This window comes from Notamacropus eugenii, chromosome 2, assembly GCF_028372415.1.
Source record: "Notamacropus eugenii isolate mMacEug1 chromosome 2, mMacEug1.pri_v2, whole genome shotgun sequence".
NCBI classification, from domain to species: domain Eukaryota; kingdom Metazoa; phylum Chordata; class Mammalia; order Diprotodontia; family Macropodidae; genus Notamacropus; species Notamacropus eugenii.
Genome location: NC_092873.1, coordinates 486,597,886 through 486,613,121, shown reverse-complemented (window position 1 = coordinate 486,613,121; position 15,236 = coordinate 486,597,886). Strand labels below are relative to the sequence as shown.

Genomic DNA, 15,236 nt, shown 5'->3' with positions numbered 1-15,236 from the left:
CTGCCAGATCACATGCTTAGCAGTAAACAATACATTCAGAAAGATCTTATGGAGTCTTATAATTTGAAAGCTACAAGAGACCTTGGAGAATATTTAGTTTAATCCTTTCATTTTGAAGATAAGGAAACAGACCCAGTGAGGATAAACAACTTAGGATAAGGTTCCATCTCTCATTAGTGACTGAGCTGATTTCCAGACCTTGAGTCTTTGGAAAGTCCATCTTGCAATATAATTATTCCACCTGGTTCTCCCATATGTGATGTTGCCTATAAGTCTATTTTTTAAAATTATATTAACATTAATGATAACAAAGGAACAGAGTGGGTAAGCAAATGGTCCTGGAGGGAGGGAGATATGAGTTCAAATCAGGCTGCTGATACTAGCTGTGCATTTTGGCAAAATTGCTAAACCTGTGTTTAACTCAGTTTCCTCAATTTTAAATCACTGTTAATACCACCTTGATACAATGGACAGCAACACTTTAAAAAAAAAGTTCTGATTGCAGAAGAAAGTATGGCACATCAGAACAAATCAGAAATAATCCTTAGCATCCCCCATTCCATACCTGCCACTTGAAGTGCTTTACTGTAGAGAGTGATGACAACTCAAATGGGAAAACCATGAGTGCACAGAAACATACTGAAGACACAAATATTCTTTAATATATCACTATTTAAAAAAATTTTAAAAAATACCATCAGTTATAACCAAGGGCTCTTTATCAATGGAATCTCTAAATTTCAAGTCATGCAAAAATGAATTCTTGACTCATACAAAGCAATCAAAAAATAGCTTTATCCTTAAGTCTAGATTATAACAATAAAATAAAAGATTAAAAATAGGAGCTGTTCATATTTGAAGAGTTGGGTGAAAAATTGGACCCCAAAGGTGCCCTGAAAACACCCCTGAAAAGGGCTTGGCAAGTCCTCATGCCAGAGGTGCTAGACCTCCCTGAAAAGTAGCTGATATAGGAAACTCAAGAAAACAAAAAAGATCTAAATAAGAACTCAGTGAAATCCCAAATAATTAGTGAGTGAAATATTAAATCAACAAAATAATTAACAGCTATGTAAAAATGAATGGTAAAAAATTAGACAACGTACCAAAATGTTGGGAATGTAGCTAAGTCCTCAAAAAACATTTTTCTAATCCTAAAAGTATACATTAGCTAAACAGAAAAAGAATAAGTAAATAGGGCACATAATATTTAAAACAGAACAATAAACAAATTCATAAAGTCTAAAGATTAAAAAAAGAAACATCAAGTATTTGAGGAGAAATAATTAAATGAAAAGGGCAGTTAGGTGGCACAGAAAATAGAATACCAGAGCAGGAGACAGGAAAACCTGAGTTCAAATCTGGCACCAAATATTGTCTAGCTGTGTGATCCTAGGCAAGTCACTTAACCCTGTTTGTTTCAGTTTCCTCATCTGTAAAATGAGCTGGAAAAGGCAATGGCAAAACATTTCAGCATCTTTGTCAAGAAAACCTCACATGGAGCCACAAAGAGTTTGACATGACTGAAAATCACTAAGCAACATGTTAAAATGAAAACAGACTATAGAAATTTAAGTAAAGACAGTTTCTTGAAAGTGCTAACAGAAATGATAAACTTTTCACTAATTTGATGTGTGTGTCTGTCTTTTTGTGTGAAAGAGAAGAAGAAGAAAAAGGAGGAGAAAGAGGAGAAGGGAGGAAGAGATCAAATTATCAAAATACAATACAAAAAGTAAGAATTAATGCTGGGGATGGAAGCTCAATTCCATGTGGACAGTCTCGGGCGGGTAAATGTGGGAACTTCTAAATCTTAGAGTTCTCACTAGGCCCCCCATAAATACCAGGGAATCGAGGAGTGAGACCGAGCAATCTCGTGTATTTCCGCCTCTTCCCGTGAGAAACGTGATGGGAGAGAGCTCTCCCCGCCCTCGAGATTGTCCCGGATCTGGGCACACCTATTGTTATCTAACAGGCACGGTATTCAGATGCAAACTAAGCGGCAGGAGAGCTTAATTGGGATCAGGAAAGCCTGAAAGCGCTCTTAGGCGGGAGGGGCGCGGAGCAGACAGGACAGAAGGCTCCGTTTTTCCTCTCTTCGCTCTCCCCTCTCTCTCTCTCCCCACTTACACTTCTACTTCCAATCTCTTAATATAAGATCTTTGCCTCCTTGGGAGATTCCTCGCTCCCTCCTAAGGAAGAGTTCCCCCTGCACTTGTAACCAGGACCCTGAATAAAAGCTTAACCCTTGTTCGACTCTGGGAGGTCTCTTCTCTCATACGACTGTCCGGTTTGGCCAGCCGAAGACCCGCGAGAGGTAAGGTAAGAAGACTCGGGTAGCCCTCAGGCCTCTAGGCCTGGCAAATTAAGAATAAAAAAGTAAATAAAATAACTGTCATAATCTCTATACAATTACATGCTAATAAAAATATAAACTCAAAGGAAATTGATGGATATTTATAAAATATTTAAATTAATAAAATGAGAAGTAGAATTTTAAAAGCTGAACCTCATAAAGCAACATTGAGTAACTCATAAAAGGACTACCAAGATGGGTCCACTTTGGGAAGAAAGCAGGTTCAAGAAGCAGCTATCTTAGAACAGAGACTGAATATCTGAAAGGAGGGACCTTGTTACCATGCCATAATCTATTATTCAAGGAGACTAGATGTGATCTTCCAAGCTCCAAACTTTGATTTTAATAACAAAGAGGAAAATAAAGTGTACAATTTCCAAATCTTCCAGTAATAAAGTAGAATCTCTGTGTATAAGGTCATGGTTAATGAAACAGGTGGTAAAAGAGGAGGAAAAACTGCAAAAAGAACAGAATTGGTTGTTGTTGATTATTTTTTTAAATTTTGCCACTGGCAAAAATTCCACTTGTCATAATAATTTCATCCATCTAAATATAAAGTATTCTATTATTTTGGTGGCAAGCTCAAGACAATTATATACCTGTCAGTTAGTCCTCTGAAACTCAAAGCTGTCGCAGTAAACAGCTGAATGAGACACAAGGAGTGAAGATTCCTTAGAACAAGAATCTGTCAAAGCTTCCCTGAGTGACCTTGGAAATGTAATTGAGTCTTTCCAGGCTTCACTTAGCCCTTCTACAAAAAGAATATTTTAATATATTCTTCCTGGAGGTGTTAGAAAGCTTCAATATGTTCAGAAAGCTCTTTGAAATGTTCCACTGAGTAGGTTCAATATCTGCCAATAAATACAAAGGTTGGTTTTCAGTTACTATCATTGGGTACCATGACCTCTCAGCAATTTAGTAGGAAACAGATCAGACTGGAGGAATCTTTGAGATTTGTATTTATTAATTATCACTGGATATTTGTGATGAAAGGAAAACTGGTGAAATTTACAAGGCCATATTACTTGGGGGAAAATGTCATCTGGTTTCTAAGCCCAGGAGACCAGGAAAATATTTAGGGTACTGAGAAAAGGCATTTTTCAGTCATATATGAAATTTTCTGCCAATCATAGTGATTGTAGGGGGGAGGAGTTCATTCTGCGATAAGAAACTGCCAGAAAAATGTTTCAAAGGTGATATGAACACGGGGGAAAAAGTGAGATGGACATTTCAATTAATCAGAAAAAAAGACAAAAATCAAATAATTGAGGGAAGAAGAGAAAAGGAGAGTACTGAACAACTGTGCTAAGAATTATGCCAAATAGCTTCATATATTATTGGTAAAATTCAATTCGACTCTGCAGAAACATGTGTTAATTGCCTGCTAAGGAAAAGGCGCTATTCATAATACCAAGAATCTGCTCTAAAAGAACTTACTTTCTCCTTGGGGAATACAATAGTCACCAACATAAATAATGAGGCAGGGAACAAAAGAGGCCAGAGAGATCAGACAATGCTCTAGGAAACCGAAATTGCAAAGAACACATAGCTGATAGATTCAAGCAAGGTTTTTAATCAGAAATACTTGGATGATCCAGTGCTCAAAGTGTTGGACTTGGAGTCAGGAGGGCATGGAATTGAATCCTGCACAAGTAACTGTGAAAATCAAATGAGTTGATGTACATAAAATGCTTTGTAAACTTTAAATCTCTGTGTAAAAGGCTAGCTCTTATTGTCAGAAAAGGTACCTCAGTCTGAGCCATCTAGGAATGGTGGCTAGTTTGTTGAAAAGCACAGGAGACAGGACATGGAATGTGATGGTCAGAGACCTCAAGCATTTGCCTGGAACTTGTATTAGAAGTTGATGAGGGAAAATGAGAAAGAAGACTGGAAAGAATTCAAATATCTTTGAGAACTTGAATCAGTCTCCAATGGCTCAAATACCTATATTTTGTCCAAAAGGAAATAGGGAGTCATTGAAAGTTTTTGAGTATGGTACTGAAATTATAAATTACTTTGTATATTAAGACTGTTTTGAAAACAACATGGAGATTGAGATGGCAAAGATGTTGCCAACCAATTTGGTGGTTATTACAATAGAAATTTCTGTTTTACTTTGCCTAGAATGTCTCATGGTATAGTAGAAAAGAGCTATGAATTGGAAACCAGAGGATTTCAGTCCACCTTTCAGCTCTGTCATTTACTCCCTGTGTGGCCTCAGGCCAGTCACATGATCTCTCTGATCAATTTCCTCTTTTGGAGAATGAGGAGCTGGACTAGGTCCTTTCCAACTCTAATTATATGAACTGGCTCAAATCATTTGTGTTTTAAGTGCATTGCCAAGCATAAATGCAATTCATCAGAGCTGATGTATTTTTGGGATGAAGAGGAGGGTTGACCTAAACGTATGAAAACACTGGTGTGATTAAGGTCATCCATCAATACAGCTTGGTATTTCCTCTGTAATATAAAGTCTTAGATTGCTGTGTGGAACACTGAAATGTTAAGAAATTCACCTGACTACTCTACGTCACAGGCAGGTCTTGATCCCTGATCAACACTGGGCCATCATTCCCTATTTTATGCTGATAGCTGTTCTTTTGGGGGAATAAAGTTTTAGTAAAAGAAGAACAAATTTACGGGGAGCTTTAGGGTTTACAAAGAGGTCTCTTTTTTGTCACAGCTGATGTTCACCTCCACTTTTTAATTAATCAATTCATTTTAATCTCCACTTTTTAATGCAGACATCATAGCATTACAGAGCTTCAATCACTGTTTACAAAGGTAGAAAGGGTTAAAAACAAGATGCAAAATCATAGCTTTTTACTCTAAGGCCAATGCTGTTTCCACTATAACATGACAAAGGTAGAAAGAAGAAATAGTGTTGATAAGCAAAGCAGGGAAGGATTAGATGCAAAAAGACTTCTGCAAACTTGGACAAAATTCCAGACTTCTAATGAACTTCTTAAATTGTGGCAGCCAGAAATGAACATAAGACTCCAGATGAAGTCTTACAAAAGCAGTCTAGTGAGACTATCACTTTCCTATTCTTGGAAGCTATACTTCTCTTAGTGTAACCCAAAGATAATATTAGATTTTTTCACTGCTAAATCTTGTTGAGCTTAGTGGCCACTAAAATCTCCAGATTCTTCTCAGAATGATCGCTATCCCCTCTCCCATGTTTAGGAACAGAATATTTTTTTGTACCACATAAAAGATTTTACATTAATTCCTACTGAATTTCATTTTGTTAGATTAAATCTAGCTAAGAGAATAGTCACTGTTCTCTAAGTGAATAGAGAGGAGGTCCTGGAGTCAGGAATACTTGATTTAAAATCTGAACTCTTAGTAAGTGTCCTAGTAACACATTTAGTCGTTTCCTGACTGAACAAATAATTAAACCTCTGTTTGCCTCAGTTTCCTTAACTGTAAAATGGGGACCATAATAGCAAGTATACCCTCAAGGAGTTATGAAGATCAAATGAGATAATACTTGTAAAGCACTTGGCATGATGCCTGGCACATAGTAGGTGCTTAATAAATGTTTGTTTCCTTCCTTTTTATTCTGTCAAGATGCTTTGGGATCCTTAACCTGTAATTTAGTACATTAGTTAGCTCTTTCAGCATTTTGTCATCTTTAAATTTGATTTGCATACTATTTTGCCTTTTGAAAATCATGAATAAACTCTTCAAAGTGAATATGTGATTTATTTGAAATGACTAGTCATTAGCTGAATTCTCTAGTTTTACATACATAACAAGCAATTAATTAATAGATATTATAAGTACCTACTATGTTCCAGGAACTGAGGATACAGGGATGAAAATTCAATATCCTCCTCCTTCAAGGAATTTATAACCTATTGGAATATATAAATACTGCTTAAGGAGGAAAAGTGTTGAATTTAGAAAACAAACTTTATTAGAAGTTAAAAATTAAGAATAACATAGGAGGAAATATATAAGAAGTGTTCCTAAACCTTAGGGAGTAGGAAGGGCACACCTTTAAAAAGGGAACATGTCAAAACAAACCTATATACCAGGACCCTTAAGCCAGTGAAGTACTAGACCTGGGAATCTCTGATTTTCAGTAAGGTGAAGGTCAGTCAAATGTTCACACAAAGTCCAATATCAGTATCGTAAGTCTGAGGAAATGGAGGGCCACCAGGTTGCTTAAGAAGGGGAAAACTGACGCATGTCAGAAATGGAGGAGGGCAAAGCTTCCATTTAAATAAACAGGGAGATCAGGCCAATGATTTGCTGTTGAATTTCCAGCCAGGGTAAGATAAGGGAACTTAGTCTAAAAAAAAAACAGAAAAAAGTGACCATGTCAAAAAGTGAATCAGTATATTCCAGGAAACTGTACTGGTGATGTGTTGGGACTGGAAGCTCAATTCCGTGTGGACAGTCTCGGGCAGGTAAAAGTGGGACTTCTAAATCTTAGAGTCTTACGAGGCCCTCCATGAACAGCGGGGGTTCGAGAAGGTCAGACCGAGCTAGCTCGGCTAGCTCGGGTATTTCCGCCTCTCCCCCGGAGATACCTGATGGGTGGAGTCTCCCTGCCCTCGAGGTCGTCCCGGATTGGAGCACACCTAGTTACCTAACAGCACGGTATTGAGATGCAAACTGTGTGGCTGAAGATTAAGTAGGATTGAGGAAGCCTAAAAGCTCTCTTAGCACGTGTGGAGCCAAAGAGAAAAGTAGGGCTCCGCTTCTTTTCTTTCCTCTCTCCCCTCCCCCTCTCTCCCCGCTTGTACTTCTACTTCCATTCCCTTAAGCTTAGCCTTCTTAGGAAATCTCCCCCTCTTCGTCCTAAGAAAGAAGACCCCTTGCACTTGTAACCGAAACCCTGTAATAAAGCTCAACCCCTGTTTGACTCTGGAACGTCCTTTCTCTCATATGTGCATCCGGCGTGGCCAGCCGAAGACCTGGACAGGTAAGAAAGACTCGGGTAGCCCAATACAGGCCTCTAGGCTTGGCAGTTGTCGCCCCAACAGGGATTGGGAGCGTAGATAATCCTGGGTGCTTTTGGGGTACACCCGGAAGGGGCTGTGAAAGAAGCGAGTCCCGAATCCTAGATTCGGAAGGAGAGAAAGGGGAGAGAAGCTTCCCAAACCCCTGGGAAAAGGGCAGGGATGAGGAATCAATTGCCAGTAATAAAGCCAGAGGAACAGGAGGTCTGGGCTGAGAAACTTCACAGGGAATGCAGGGAGGCGGGGGTCACAATAGAGTTAAACGACCTCCGAGAATTTTGTAAGGAAGGGCCGGAGAGGCCAGGGCGGGATTGGAATAAGAGTGGAAGCGGAGAGAGGGGAGGGGAGGACCTTGGCGAGCAGAACCCTGGCGAGCAGAAAGTTAAGGAGTGTAGAGAAAAAATAGGTTCGGAGCTCCATCTAGAGGATGGGAAAGGCGAGGCAGGGGAGAATACGCCGTGCCTTCCCTCCGCGCCTCCTTATAACCTGCTCCATTGGTCAGACAGTTCAGGGCCACAGTCCAGTTTGGAAAAAGGAATAAGAAAGGCTATAGAGAATGGAGAAGATGTAGGGACATTTCCTGTGTTAGAAATAGCGGACCCCAGTGTCCCCGGTGGGGTTCGGAGGAGCCACATACCTATAGAGTGGAAGAGAGTGGCGACTCTTAAAGAGGCTTGTACCAAGCATGGCCCTAATTCACCCTTTGTTATAGCCATGCTTGAAACTCTCAGCGGTCAGTTCGTTCTGACTCCTAATGACTGGAAGAGCTTAGCTAGAGCCTGCCTTACCGCTGGGCAGAAAGAAATAAGTACAGGGAGGGGCCAGGATCAGCTTCCCATAGCTATTGCCCTTCCCTTAAGGCACTGGAAGCTCAAAGAAAGCCAGAGACCAGTGTGGGGAATAGGAGGGTGCCAAAATACCTTAGAGACAATGCACCCAGTAAAGTGGGAGGCAGAGGATCGCCAAGGGACCGTATGGCCGTTGGTGATTCCAGGACTTAGTTTTAACATCTGGGGCAGGGACATTATGAGCCGCCTCGGGATGAAGCTATCAAATTTTTAGTAAGGGCCATTGCTGTTGTACTGGAGTCCCCACCCTTGAATTGGAAGTCAGACACCCCGATTTGGGTGGAGCAATGGTCCCTGACCCCAGAAAAACTCCAGGCACTACAACTATTGGTTAAGGAGCAATTAGAAAAAGGAAATATAGAACCATCAAAGTCACCCTGGAATGCTCCTGTGTTTGTTATAAAGAAAAAATCCGGGAAATTCAGGTTCCTTACAGATCTAAGGAAGGTAAATCAGTCTCTCATGCCTATGGGAGCCCTGCAACCAGGTCTCCCTTCTCCTAATGCCATCCCGGAGGGTTGGTCACTTATAATCATTGATATTCAGGATTGTTTTTTTTTCCATTCCTTTAAACAAAGTAGATTGTCCTCGGTTTGCTGTTACAATACCTCACCCCAATAACGAAGGACCTGCAAAGAGGTATCAGTGGAAGGTATTGCCCCAAGGTATGAGTTGCAGCCCCACCATCTGCCAGTGGTATGTTAATCAAGCCTTAGAAAGCCCCAGACAGCAATACCAATGCAAAATCATCCATTATATGGATGACATCCTTATAGCTGCACCTCAGCTCAAGGAACTGGAGAAGTGTTTCCAAGCAGTAGAAAGGAACCTTTTAGGACTAGGATTAGTTATTGCTCCTGAAAAGATACAGAGAGGACCCAATTACAAATATTTGGGATATCAGATACAGGGCACCATCATTCGGCCGGAACCCCCAAAATGGGATATAAAGATCCAAACACTCAATGATGCTCAGAAACTAGTAGGAGCTATCCAATGGATAAGATCAAAGGTGCCTATACCTTTACCTCTCATGCAACCTTTATATTCACTATTGACAGGAGACTCTGCTTTAAATTCCCCACGAACATTGACTCCTGAAGCAGCCAAGGCCATAGAGGCAATAAAAAAACAATTTTTAGAGTCCACCACATTTCGGTGGGATCCAGGAGGAGATCTGGAGGTATCTATTATCTCTACCACACCTCCCTATGCCGTCATACACCAAAAAGAGAAGCCCCTAGAGTGGGTATATTTAAGTAAAACAGGAAGCAGTTTACTAAACAAGTGGGAATTTCTAGGACGGTTAGCACTAGAGGCAGTAAGAAGAGCCACCCACATATACCAAAAACAGCCAATTCTTTATGCTACACTCACCACTAAGGATGTAGAAGAGTTAGCTCAGAATCATGTTTCTTGGGCCACTATACTCCACTGGGCCCAGATGAAACCAAATTCGACTTTCCTATTCAAAGAATTATTACAGTGGGCCCCAGCACCAGTGAAAAGGTACTCACCAAACCCAGTAGAAGGGCCTAACATTTTTACAGATGCCACGAAACATCACAAGGCATCTATTTATAATTCGGCCTCCCAAGAGATATATATAGTTAACACACCTTACACCTCTACTCAACAGAACGAATTGGAAGCTATAATCCAAGCTCTCCAAATATATAGTGACATACCCATTAATATTATCACTGATAGTCAGTATGCATCTTTATTAATTTCACGGATTGAGGACTCTATTGTAGATTATCGGTCCAATATTTTTTCACAGTGTGAGCGGCTATTGACCACCATTAATAACAGAACACACCCTTTTTATGTTTTACATGTGCGCTCACATACAAATGGCACAGGACCAATTTTTGAAGGAAATCAAATAGCAGACAATTCACTATACCTGGTAGGGCACACTGTGGAACCACAAGAAAGGGCCCAAAAGGCTCATGATAGGTTCCACCTAGCCACAGAAGCCCTCTGCAAATTATATGGGATAACTCAGGAACAGGCCAGAAAAATTGTTAAGAGCTGTCTCTAATGTATCCCATTCCACCCATCTCTAGACCAGGGTGTCAATCCTCGTGGCTTGGCACCCAATGAAATTTGGCAAATGGATGTCACCCATCTTAAGGGCCAGTGCATACATGTGACAGTTGACACATGGTCCGGATTCCTTATGGTGACTTTACAGCCAGGTGAATCAAGTGCTAAAGTAATTCAACATCTTTGGCACTGTTTTTCTGTTTCAGGCTTATCCTTAGAAATAAAGACAGATAACGGCCCTGCCTATACTTCTCAAACCCTTACACACTTCCTCCGCGATCTAGGGATTCGACATGTTACAGGAATCCCCTACAATCCACAAGGCCAGGCCATAGTGGAAAGGGCCAATCTCACCTTGAAGGCGATCCTCGCTAAACAAAGAAGGGGAAAAGGTCGCCTAACACAATCAGAGCTTGATACAGCTGTGTATACACACAATTTTTTGCATATCTCAAGAAACTCACATACTACTCCAGCTATGAGACATTTTGTGACTTTTCCAAGACAACCCCGCAAGGAAAGTAATACCCAGGCTGGATATAAAGACACATGGGCCATGGTAAAGGATATGGCCTCAGGGAAATGGAAAGGTCCGTATAAGATACTAATATGGGGTCCAGGGTATGTTTGTGTCTCCACAGGAAAAGGTGATGCGTGGATTCCCATTAGAAGGATCCGTAGGTGGGAACCGAGGTCAGAGACGGCGGAGACGCAGGAGGCGGAGAGCCCGGAGACCCCGGAGAAGGATCATACACCACCTGAGCCTGCTGCTGACAGCTTTAACCTTGCTGCCCAGAGAGGAAGCAGCCCTCATCACAACCGCAGACACTGCTGCTGACAGCTTCCCATCTAGGCATCCTTTTTTCGCCAGCTGAATGAGGACTTTGATATCACAAACCCAGGACACTTGGGTGGGGAGGAGGTGACCAATTTTCCACCTGTATAGATCCATTTGCAAGATTAAGGGAGTGGTGACGTGTAAGGCGCCTACACCAGCTGCTTCTCTTAAAATATGCTTTGGGATTTTAGTTGATTGCACTTCCCCTGTTGTAACTCAGCCATTTAGTTTCATCTTTGTTTTATTTGATGCCTCCCTTTGTCAGTTGTGCTAGCTGCAGATTTCTGTGTGAATGAAGTCTTGTTGTAAGGTACTCATATGCTAAAGGCCTTCCTTAATCCACTCAGCCTCCAGCCACTGTTTGCTCTAGAGCCAGGTGCGCTCCGCGCATAACAAAGAAGGGGATATGTTGGGACTGGAAGCTCAATTCCGTGTGGACAGTCTCGGGCAGGTAAAAGTGGGACTTCTAAATCTTAGAGTCTTACGAGGCCCTCCATGAACAGCGGGGGTTCGAGAAGGTCAGACCGAGCTAGCTCGGCTAGCTCGGGTATTTCCGCCTCTCCCCCGGAGATACCTGATGGGTGGAGTCTCCCTGCCCTCGAGGTCGTCCCGGATTGGAGCACACCTAGTTACCTAACAGCACGGTATTGAGATGCAAACTGTGTGGCTGAAGATTAAGTAGGATTGAGGAAGCCTAAAAGCTCTCTTAGCACGTGTGGAGCCAAAGAGAAAAGTAGGGCTCCGCTTCTTTTCTTTCCTCTCTCCCCTCCCCCTCTCTCCCCGCTTGTACTTCTACTTCCATTCCCTTAAGCTTAGCCTTCTTAGGAAATCTCCCCCTCTTCGTCCTAAGAAAGAAGACCCCTTGCACTTGTAACCGAAACCCTGTAATAAAGCTCAACCCCTGTTTGACTCTGGAACGTCCTTTCTCTCATATGTGCATCCGGCGTGGCCAGCCGAAGACCTGGACAGGTAAGAAAGACTCGGGTAGCCCAATACAGGCCTCTAGGCTTGGCAGTGATGGTATTAAATAACAAGATTATTGTGAAATAACTTTTTTCATCTCTATTTCCTAACATCCTATAACTGTGACTTAAAAACAGTTCAACCTAGATATAATAAATCCCTAAGATAAGATTTCATTCTCATCAGCTAATGCACCTTACCCTCAGCAGGACCAACAAAGTCTTTTACGCCATAGGCTCCAAAATGTCTTGGACAGAATGACAACACAGCAGTTTTTTTTTCTTTTTTTAACTTTCACTTACTTCTGATTGAAAACAGCTCAAGTTAGGAAAGTACAAAATGTCTTTTGTAAAATTTAAGAACACTTCTAGTTCTACACTCAATCCAGTTGAATTCATTTCACCAAAGATTTATTAATCCACTGCTAAGTATGAAGAATATTACTAGGTTTCATGGGGATTTTTCAAAAGGATGGTCCCTGTTCTCAAGCAACTTAATTCTACTTAAATTACAATACTTGTGCAACAACCCTTCTTCAGATGCAGATGTCTTCCCCATGCCTGTTTTATTTTTTATTTAACACCAAGAAAAGATGGAAATGATGGTAAAGAAAACCCTCCAGTAATGGAAAAGAGCAACTCAGAGATTTGAGAGGGTCACAAGCCCCTGTAGAAATGTTAATATATGAGGTGGCACTTTCTGTCTCTTTTTCTCTGCCTATGAAGATGCTCAAAATTTTGCTTGGAGAGTTCTTTGGGAGATCTGACTTTGTGGAAGTATGTTGGTGTCCTATTAAACAGTAAGAGAAAAACTAACCAATAAAATCAGTATTTATACTCAATGACATCCATGCAATTAGTGAACTAACATTTATTAATCACCTACTATATGACAAGAAGATGATTCTCAGATATATTTTCTAGCTCTAACCAACCTTTTGCTGACCTCCAGTCTCTTATCTCCAACCACCCATTGGTTATCTCATTTGGCCTGTAGACATTTTAAGCTCAGCATGTCCAAAACAGAATTCATTCTTTTTCACCTCAAACCCTATTCTCTCTCTAACTTATGTAATGAAGGTACCACTATCTTTCCCATCATTATCACCAAGGTTTGCAATCCAGGTGTCATCCCTGACTCCAAAATCTCTTTCACTCCCTACATCCAACTTATCAAGTCCTACAGATTCAACGTTCATAGTATCACTAAGATATACTCCTTCTTTCTTCTGACATAGCTAACTACCTTGGTTCAGGCTTTCCTCACTTCATGCTTGAATTGCAATAGCCTTCTGGTTGTCCTACCTGGCCCAAATCTTTTCTAACTCATGTCAATCATCCATTAAGATGTCAAACTGATCTTTCTAAGATATAGGTCTAACCATGTCACTCCCTACAATGTATTCATTAAACTCAAATGGCTCTCTTTACTTCCAAGATCAGGTATTAAATATGCTATTTGGTCTTTGAGCTGGTCAAGAAGCCAAAACGGAAGAAGGCCAAGGAGAAGGAGGTGACTCTGGCCCCTGCTGTAGTAAAGAGGCAGAAGACCAAGAAAGTGGTCAATCTGTTATCTGAGAAGAGGCTCAAGAACTTTGGCATTGGTTAGGATATTAAATCCTAAAGAAATCTTACTTGATTTCTTAGTCTAGGTACCTAAGACTGCAGTATCAAAGAGTTATCCTTTTTAAGCATTTGAAAGTGCCATAAGCAATTAACCAGTTCAACCAGGCTTCAGATAGTCAGACAGCTACTCAAATGCTTAAACTGGCTCACAAGTACTGACCTGAGACAAAGTACAATAAGAAGCAAGGGCTACTGGCTTGGGCTGAATGAAAAGCTGCAGGCAAAAGAGATGTCCCCATTAAGAGACCACCTGTCCTCAGAGCAGTGTTAATACTGCTACTACCCTGGTAGAAAACAAGAATGCACAGTTGCTAGTGTTTGCACATGACATGGACCCCATTGTACTAGTGGTCTTCCTACTTGCCTTTTATCCAAAAATGGGGGCTCTTTACTGTTTCATCAAAGGTAAAACCAGACTGGGTTGCTTTCTTCACAGAAAGGTGTGCACAAGCATTGCCTTCATATAGGTTAACCTATGTTAGAAAAGGGAAAAGGGAGCCTTGGCTAGGCTGGTGGAAGCCATCAAAAGCAATTACAATAACAGATATGATGAGATCTGTCATAACTTAGATGGCAATGTTCTAGGTCTAAAATCAGTGGCTTGCATTGTCAAACTGGAAAGGCAAAAGCCAAGGAACTTACAACAAAATTGGATTAAATATATATTTGATTCTCCCCTATGTAAAAAATAATAATTTAAATGAAATCTGCTGTTTGACATCTGCAGACTGTCATAACCTTCTCTCCTGAATTTCTACTTTCCTTAGACTTTAAACTTTCCCACCACCACCATTTACTCACCAATTCAGTGACAATGGTTTCCTTCCTGTTCCTCAAATAAGACACTCCATATTCAGCTGTGGGCATTTTCCATGACTGTCCTCCATGCCTGTAATTTCCACCCTCCTCGTGTCCACATCATGGTTTCCTTGAATTCCTTCAAATCCCAGCTAAAATTCCAGATTCTAAAGGAAGTATACCCCAATCCCCCTTAATTCTAAAGCATTCTCTCTGTTGATTATCTCCAAATACCCCATAAAAATCTTTTCTGCACATAGGTATCTGATTATTATCTCCACCATGACTGTGGGCTTCCTGATAGCAGGGACTAGTTTTGCCTTTCTTTGTATTCTCAACATTTATCGCAGTGCCTCACGCATAGTAGGTGCTCAATACAAGATTGTTTACTTAACTGGACTTCATCGGGGAAGAACAATAGGGAATGAGATATTTAATGGTTAAATGTAGAGAAAGATGCCAGCCAATTCTCTATGACACAACTGGCTAAGCATGATGGGCCAATTTTCTAGAAGGTATCCTGAGGTTTGAGAGAGTCTTTTTAAGAGTGGCCAAAGTGGATGAAGGAATGTGGTAAGCTTAGAGTGTTCAGATTCCATCTTTTTCCTTTGATATGTAGAAAGATGAATAAATAAATGAGTTGATTACACTCTTATCAATTTAGTCTTTGGGAAAGCCTATGAAAAACAAGGTATAAAGTATTGGGTGGGTAGAATCAGAAAGTTTAAATCCTAAGACCAGTGACCATCACTCATTCAAGTTATAGTAGACAGGAACACTCTACCTTTT

The 15,236-nt window shown here is 40.8% G+C and overlaps 1 pseudogene; it reads left to right on the top strand.

Moving 5' to 3' along the window:
• Positions 1-14,307, top strand: part of LOC140523209 (large ribosomal subunit protein eL8 pseudogene) — a 147,482-nt pseudogene extending 133,175 nt beyond the window's left edge.
• Positions 14,308-15,236: the final 929 nt, after the last annotated feature.